This window comes from Lactuca sativa, chromosome 3, assembly GCF_002870075.4.
Source record: "Lactuca sativa cultivar Salinas chromosome 3, Lsat_Salinas_v11, whole genome shotgun sequence".
Taxonomy (NCBI): domain Eukaryota; kingdom Viridiplantae; phylum Streptophyta; class Magnoliopsida; order Asterales; family Asteraceae; genus Lactuca; species Lactuca sativa.
In genome coordinates, this window is record NC_056625.2 from 44,382,298 (window position 1) to 44,389,706 (window position 7,409).

The following is a 7,409-nucleotide window of genomic DNA, read 5'->3' on the forward strand; positions in this document are numbered from 1 at the left end:
CTTTTAATGAGGAAAGGGTTGTCATATCCTACCCGTTCGGCTAATGACCCTCCACCAATCAAGGAAGCGGTGGGTGAGAGTGGACACCCATTAAACGACCATTTTATAGGCCATAACCTTATACCCCCCATTATAGATCGACTTCGTGATTGAGGCCTACTAACGGTACGACTAGCATTTAAGCTATACATATAAATATTAATCTTATAATAAATAAAGTATAAGGTTGAACTTTAAACTTGTAAAATTATAGGGTTTGAAATTTAAATAGTTCAAATTAAACTTTTTAATAAAAAAATTAAATTTCAAAACTTGAGGACACGTTTTGAACTTTTCAAAACACATAGGATCAAATAGCAAATAATTTAAAATTAAACATTTAATTTAATGATTATCTAAATTTGATATATTTTATGTTAGTCACAAGATAATTCAACAAATAAATCAAATAATCAAATTTTTATCATATAAAGAATTTATTATTCGATTAAATGATAATTATCTTTTATTTTGGTAAGGATAATCATATACTAGCAATAAAATTCAGATTTTATTAGTAAAAAAAATTATGGCAATTATCCTTCAGCAAAACAACAAGAAATCCCAGTTTCCCCTCTGTCTGACTCCCCGACTCGCCAAGTCACTAATTGGACTCCCCGAATCGCCGAGTTCAACTAGTGACTCGCCGAGTCAGGTCGGGCAGAGGGGAGAAAAACGATTTTTTCATAAAGAATGAACATACAAGGCATTAATACAATAGAAACCAAACAAAGATCCGATACCACTGATGGGTTTAAACCAAAAGAACATCATATGTGTTCATGCAAACCCTAATCCTTGGATCTAGGTTTCTCTATTTGTACATGCAATTCATCCAAGACTTACAAACTCTAGATCTAACATACATATTTCAAAATTAACATAATAAATCAGATATAGATGATTACCTCTTCTACAATGGCTTGAATCTTCTTGTCTTGGAGCTTAGAGTCACAAATGTCACTCCTCTAATGGCTTACAAACACCACAAGCAAGAGGATGCTATTGAGAGAGATGGGATGGGCACAATTTCGGCTATGAAGACTCCTAGGGTTTCAAGTGGTCGAAATATGATGCCCTAGGGTTCTATTTATACGTGTGTCGCTAAGGTTTCAGTCAAAACCCTAATGGACAGCTTAAGCCTTAAGCAGTCTAAGGAAGCTTCTAGAATAGGGCCTCTATGGCCGAAATTAGGATGGACACATCCCTAATTTCGTCCATGCCTAGTCCACAAGCCTTCTCTGCCTAATATTCAACTATCATACATTTAACAGTTTAAGTCCCCGCTATTTAATTAATGTCTTTTAGCCACAAAATTAATTCTTGTTTAATATTAATTAAACTATATGATTTCTCCTTTAATATATTATTCATATAATATGTTAATAAACCATAATAACTTATATCTTCATAAATCACCCTGTCAAGTTGCTCTGGTGAAGGCAACCCAAAAGGACCATGCACAACCGGGTCAAGTGCTTACCAAATATAGTTACGGGCTTAGACACTAATCCAACAGATCCGATGTCGGGCGAGGCCCGAAGAATGTAAGTATTGTAACGACCCAATTTTCATGACCAAAAATTTCGTTTTAAAAACATTACTTTAGAAAATATTAAAAACTAAAAACATTGTCTGATCAAATCATAACACAAGTGAACCATGTCTGAAAGCCAATTCATACATTCAATCAAAATATCAGAGTACAAATCCCAGTGAAGCTCGTAAATGCGGAAACCGGAGAGTGTGTGTGTGACATGCTGCTACCGCGCCGACTCCTTTCCCCTAGCTGAGGAGGTACCTGAAACCAAAACTGAAGACTGTAAGCACAAAGCTTAGTGAGTTCCCCCGTCGTACCACATACCATACAAACACGTAACATACATACTGCCAGGCTATTCTGGGGTGCCTGACTACCCGGTACGGCCGTTCTGGGGTGCCGTTCTAACCGTGTCAAGCCATTCTGGGGTGCTGACTACCCATGTCAAGCCATTCTGGGGTGCTGACTACCCGTCGGTCCTAACAACCGACCACAGGGACTGGTCCCCTCATACTACCTCTATCGCATATAACATAACAAGCCAGCATGCAAACATATCATCATATACTGTCAGACGTATCTGGGGTGTCTGACTACCCTTCGGTCCTAACAACCGAACTCGACTACTATCACATTCAACGTATCATGCTAGCATATAACATATCAGGTAGTAGTAAACCTAGATGATATCACAAAGACAATCATCTACCATACGTCTCCTACTGGTGGGTCGACGTTGTGGCCTTAGACCCACTGCTACTGGAAGGTAACTCACCTCGAAGTAGCTGCTGATCTGATCGGAAACTGACTGCCTACTGCTGCTGCTGCTGCTCCGGAAATCCTCCGGCTGCAATTCCCACAATATACCCAATCAAACACTGCTCACTGACCTTTGGGTAAAATGACCATTTTACCCCTGACCATGCCCTAAGTCAAAGTCAGAGTCAACTTTCAGTTGACCCAACTCGCCGAGTTGGCTTTCCAACTCGTCGAGTCCCTATCCAAACGATTGCCCTGAATCCCGATCCTTCCCGTCGAGTTAGGCGACGACTCGACGAGTTTACCTTCTTAACCAATATTCAAGTCCTTCATCCTACTCGCCGAGTTGTATGAACAACTCGTCGAGTCCATCTTCATCCGATGAACACTGATGCTAAGACTCGCCGAGTTGTATGAACAACTCGTCGAGTCCATCTTCATCCGAAGAACACTTATGCTGAGACTCGCCGAGTTGTATGAACAACTCGCCGAGTCTGTTCATTGATCTAAGGAGATTGCCTTGAACTCGCCGAGTCAGGGCATTGACTCGCCGAGTACCTCCATAGATGAGTTAAGCTTCCGACCCACTGAGTCACACCCCGTGACTCACTGCTCACTCGACACTACGAAAAGGGGACAAACTCGGAGACTCGCGAACAGACTCGCCGAGTCATATGAACAACTCGCCGTGTCGTTGCCATGCATCCACTAAATACACAGATTTGCTCGATTCCAGTCCATGCCATTCACAGATCTGGACTTCTAGGACACGAATCACACGTAAAGTTTCCAACTTTACGTGTGGATATTCACCAATATGGATTTTAGGGCTCAAAATGTCTCAAAAGGGTAAATCTAGGGTGAACAAGCAACATGGGGCCATAAAGCTAACAGATCTGAGCTCCTGGAGCTCAATCTTGCCTAGATCTAAGGGCCAAACAGCCTATTACGAAGTAATTTGCACATACAAACTTGGGGTTTGGCTCAAGAATGACTTACATGAAGTAATAAGCATAGAAACAGGGGAAAAACGGGTTATACCTCAAAGAAACTGCTGAAAGAGTGCAAAGATGCCTGGATTCCTTTCCTTCCTCTTGATCTACTTCCCCTTCTTCCTCAAAACCTTCAAGAACACACACAATAGCCTCAAACTCTCAAGGAACAAGCTTAGAACGAGGGTTTGGAGCTTCTGGGGAGAGAATGGGGGCTGGCCTGGGCGGATAAGTCCTTTAAATAGGGTGCAAACCCCTGAAACTTAGGGTTTCATCCAACAGCTGTGACTCGCCGAGTCCAGGATATGGACTCGCCGAGTCGCCAACTTAAACGTGTCCCGGGTCCCGCATCCACTCGGCGAGTCGGACCTATGACTCGCCGAGTCCAAGGCTAAAAGAAAGGAAATACTCAAATAACATTTACGTACCAGGAACCGGGTGCTACAAGTATGCTAGCGGTCTTTGTGATTCTTGCATGTGTCGGTACGATAGGTTCTGGACTAGGGTCCGATGCCGGGGTAAGCCCGAAGTATGTTTATCTGGTAGTATGTTCCGGACCAAGGTCCGATGCCGGGGCAAGCCTGAGGAAGATTTATATGTGCATGTTAGATTATGCTTATTGTCTTTGTGATACTTGTATGTGCCTGGTAGGTAGGTGAGTGTGGGAGAGGTCCTATATCCCATCATTAGTTAAGTATGGATGAGGTTCCAAATCTCAAGATTAACGGAGCAGGGGTGAGGCCCGTGATTAGAGAGAAGTTATTGTGGGCGGGGGCCCGTATCTCACTAACAACATGAGTGTGGACGGGGTTCCATAGCTCATCAGTAGCAGACCAGGGGCGGGGCCCAAGTTAGGCGAGGCCTTAGAACATGAGTACAATAGAGTATGTTTTCTTTATGTGCTAGTACGTTATATGTTTGTATATGTATAGAGGGCGAGACCTAGAGATGGGCAGGGTCTAAAAGAGACAGATTTGTATACTGAGCGGGGCTCGATGCCAGGCTGGGCCTGATGTCGGGCAAGTCCCGATACAGCGGGCGGGGGCCCAATATGTGGTAGTATGGGGAACTCACTAAGCTTCATGCTTACAGATTTCAGTTTTGGTTTCAGGTACTTCCGGTAGCGGATGGAAGAGCTCGGGATGACTGCATGACACACACCAAGAAGATTAGCTTGGGATGTTTTACTATGATAAAATAAGCATGTTTTGAATTAATACTCTGCTTTGATAAAGCAACTTATGTTTATGAAAGAAATGTTTTGGCAATTATGGCTTGTTTAATGATTTAAAAATGAAAATTTTGGACTGTATTTTTGAGATGTTTCAACTTGTTTTACTTTTGCTGACCCAGAACTACTAGTTGTCACAACATCCGAGTGGTGAATCTTGTCTTATTCACACAACTCAAATTATGGATACTTAAAGTAGCAAACAAGATCCTTTAGATACATATAAAAAATATTATAAGATATACAATATATGGCAAATACCATAAAAGTCACAACATTTTTCATGCGTAATCGAGAAAAGTTTTGTTATTTTTTTTGGTTGGCTTTGGCCACAAATGGGGCATAGAGTTATCACTCTAGCCCAATTAACATGTTTCATGGTTAACTCCGTTATTATATATATATATATATATATATATATATATATATATATATATATATATATATATATATATATATGTGTGTGTGTGTGTGTGTGTGTGTTTGCAAAATCAGTCCTATAATTTGGTTTAAAGTTTAAATTTGGTCATTGTAGTTTGCAAAAAAATTACACCACTTGTCCAAGACTCGGTTTTATGCTTTTTTAACTTCTTTATTTTCATTTATTTTATTATTCTTTAGTCATAACTAAACTTGGTTTTATATATTTTTCATTTTGTAATATTTTTCGTTTTTCATTTTTTTTAATTTTTTAAGTTTTTTTTCTTTTTTATATATATATATATATATATATATATATATATATATATATATATATATATCTTATTTATTTTCATATTTTTACATTTTTTTTCGTTTTTTTTTGGTTTTAAATTTTTTTAACTTATTTTTTTTTTAAAGTTATCAAATTCATGAAAAATAAAACAAAAAATGAACAAACTAAAAATACGAAATTAAAAAATAAATACAAAAAATAAAAAAATACGAAAAACATATATATATATATATATATATATATATATATATATATATATATATTGAAAATGAAAAAAAAAATAAAACCAAGTTTAACTTTGACTAAAAAATAAAAAATAAATGAAAATAAAGAAGTTAAAAAACATAAAACTGAGTTTTGGACATGTGTAATTTTTGCAAACTACAGTGATCAAATTTGAACTTTAAACCCAATTTTAAGACTGATTTTGCAAAAAAGATAATGAAGTTAACCATGAAACCTGTTAAATTGTAACGTCCCGATTTCCAGGTATGAAATTTATTATTTAAAATGTAAGTTTCCCTTGGAACTCGTCGAGTTGATGACCTCGACTCGGCGTGTTGAAAGGCTTTGGGTTGCACATCTTTTTGGACCAACTTGATGAGTTAGAGAGGAAAACTCGACGAGTTGGCGGCTGACTATGAAAACCTAAAATTTAGGGTTTGCACCCTATATAACCTCCTTAAGTCCTTGAGGATGATCTTTTATCAGCCTCCAAACCCTATTATCGGCTTTGTGAACCCTAATCTTCATTCCATCTAATGTTGTGAGTTAGTGTGACATTTTGGAGCAAAAGAAGGAGATAATATTGAGAAGAAGGAAGCAAGGATCTAGCAAGCAAAGCTCTTATTTTCCGTTTGGCACTCTTTTGGACCATTGTAAGTGTTCAAGACCCGATTTTTATCTATCTGTGTAGCCAGATCTTGAGTTTTGTCCCTTTTTCTCCTTATTATTAGATGTTGCAATGGATGAACTTCATAAAGTTTGCAACCTTATGAATCTCCAGGTCAAGGTGACCTTATAGTGAGTTAGATCTGGTCTCTAGCCAAGCTTTGATGCCATGCATGGAGTTTATGTCATATTTCCCCTTTTCGACCCATTTTGGGTTCAAGACATGCATTGTACATGCATGTTTATAAAGCACCAACCTTTGGGACGTTTTTGAGGCTAGAATCTCTTATGGAAAAGTTGGGTTTCATATCTCAAGGATTTTGTGCTTAATGGTTAAGCCTTTGAGTTTTCAAGCCTTGTGGAAGGTTTTTTTAGCATTTGGAGTAGCCCCAAAGGATAAGTTGGAAACTTTATCCTTTTAGACATATTTGGAGTTCAAATACGAGCCTTAGAGTCCTTGGAATCAAAGAATCATCCAAATGTGTTAAGCTGGGGAAAACTCGGCGAGCTTTCCAGCCAACTCGGCGAGTTGGCTAGGGTTTTTCCCAACTTTATGAGTACTGTAGAACTCAACGAGTTCAAGAGGTGCATTTGATGAGTTGGGTCAACATGGATTGTTGACCTTGACCATTGACTTTGACTTTGACCATGGTTGACCAAGTTGGACTTTTGAGGGTATTTTGGGTATTTTGGTATTTTGATGGGTTTGTTCATGATGGTTGTAGCCATCGATTCATGAGTTGAGATTCGGAGTCATACCTTATCAGTTATGCACTACATGTGAGGTGAGTTGTCCTCGCTGTACTTGCAGGTCGAAGGCACCAATGCCGACCCATTAGATTGATATTTTGTTATGTATGTTATTGTATTGTTATGATATGATAGATCGGTATCCTAGTAGATAAGATGTTGTTATGCTTAGTGATCTGTAGATATGTGTGACTAGATGTAGTCTCTTATATGATTATCTGATATATGTGCACATGATTTGTTGGTGGCTGAGGCTTCACTGCTTTGTGCGTAAGCCAACAGGCCGAGACATTCCAACCCGATGGTTAAGGGCCTAAGGTATTCCATCCCGATGATGATTGGACCCATAGTATGTTGGCATTCAAACCCGATGGTTGAGGGCCTTGGGCATTCCATCTCGGGGATGACTGGACCCATAGTGTATTGACATTCCAATCCGATGGTTGAGGGGCCTGGGGTATTCCATCCTGATGGTTGATTGGGCCCAAAGTA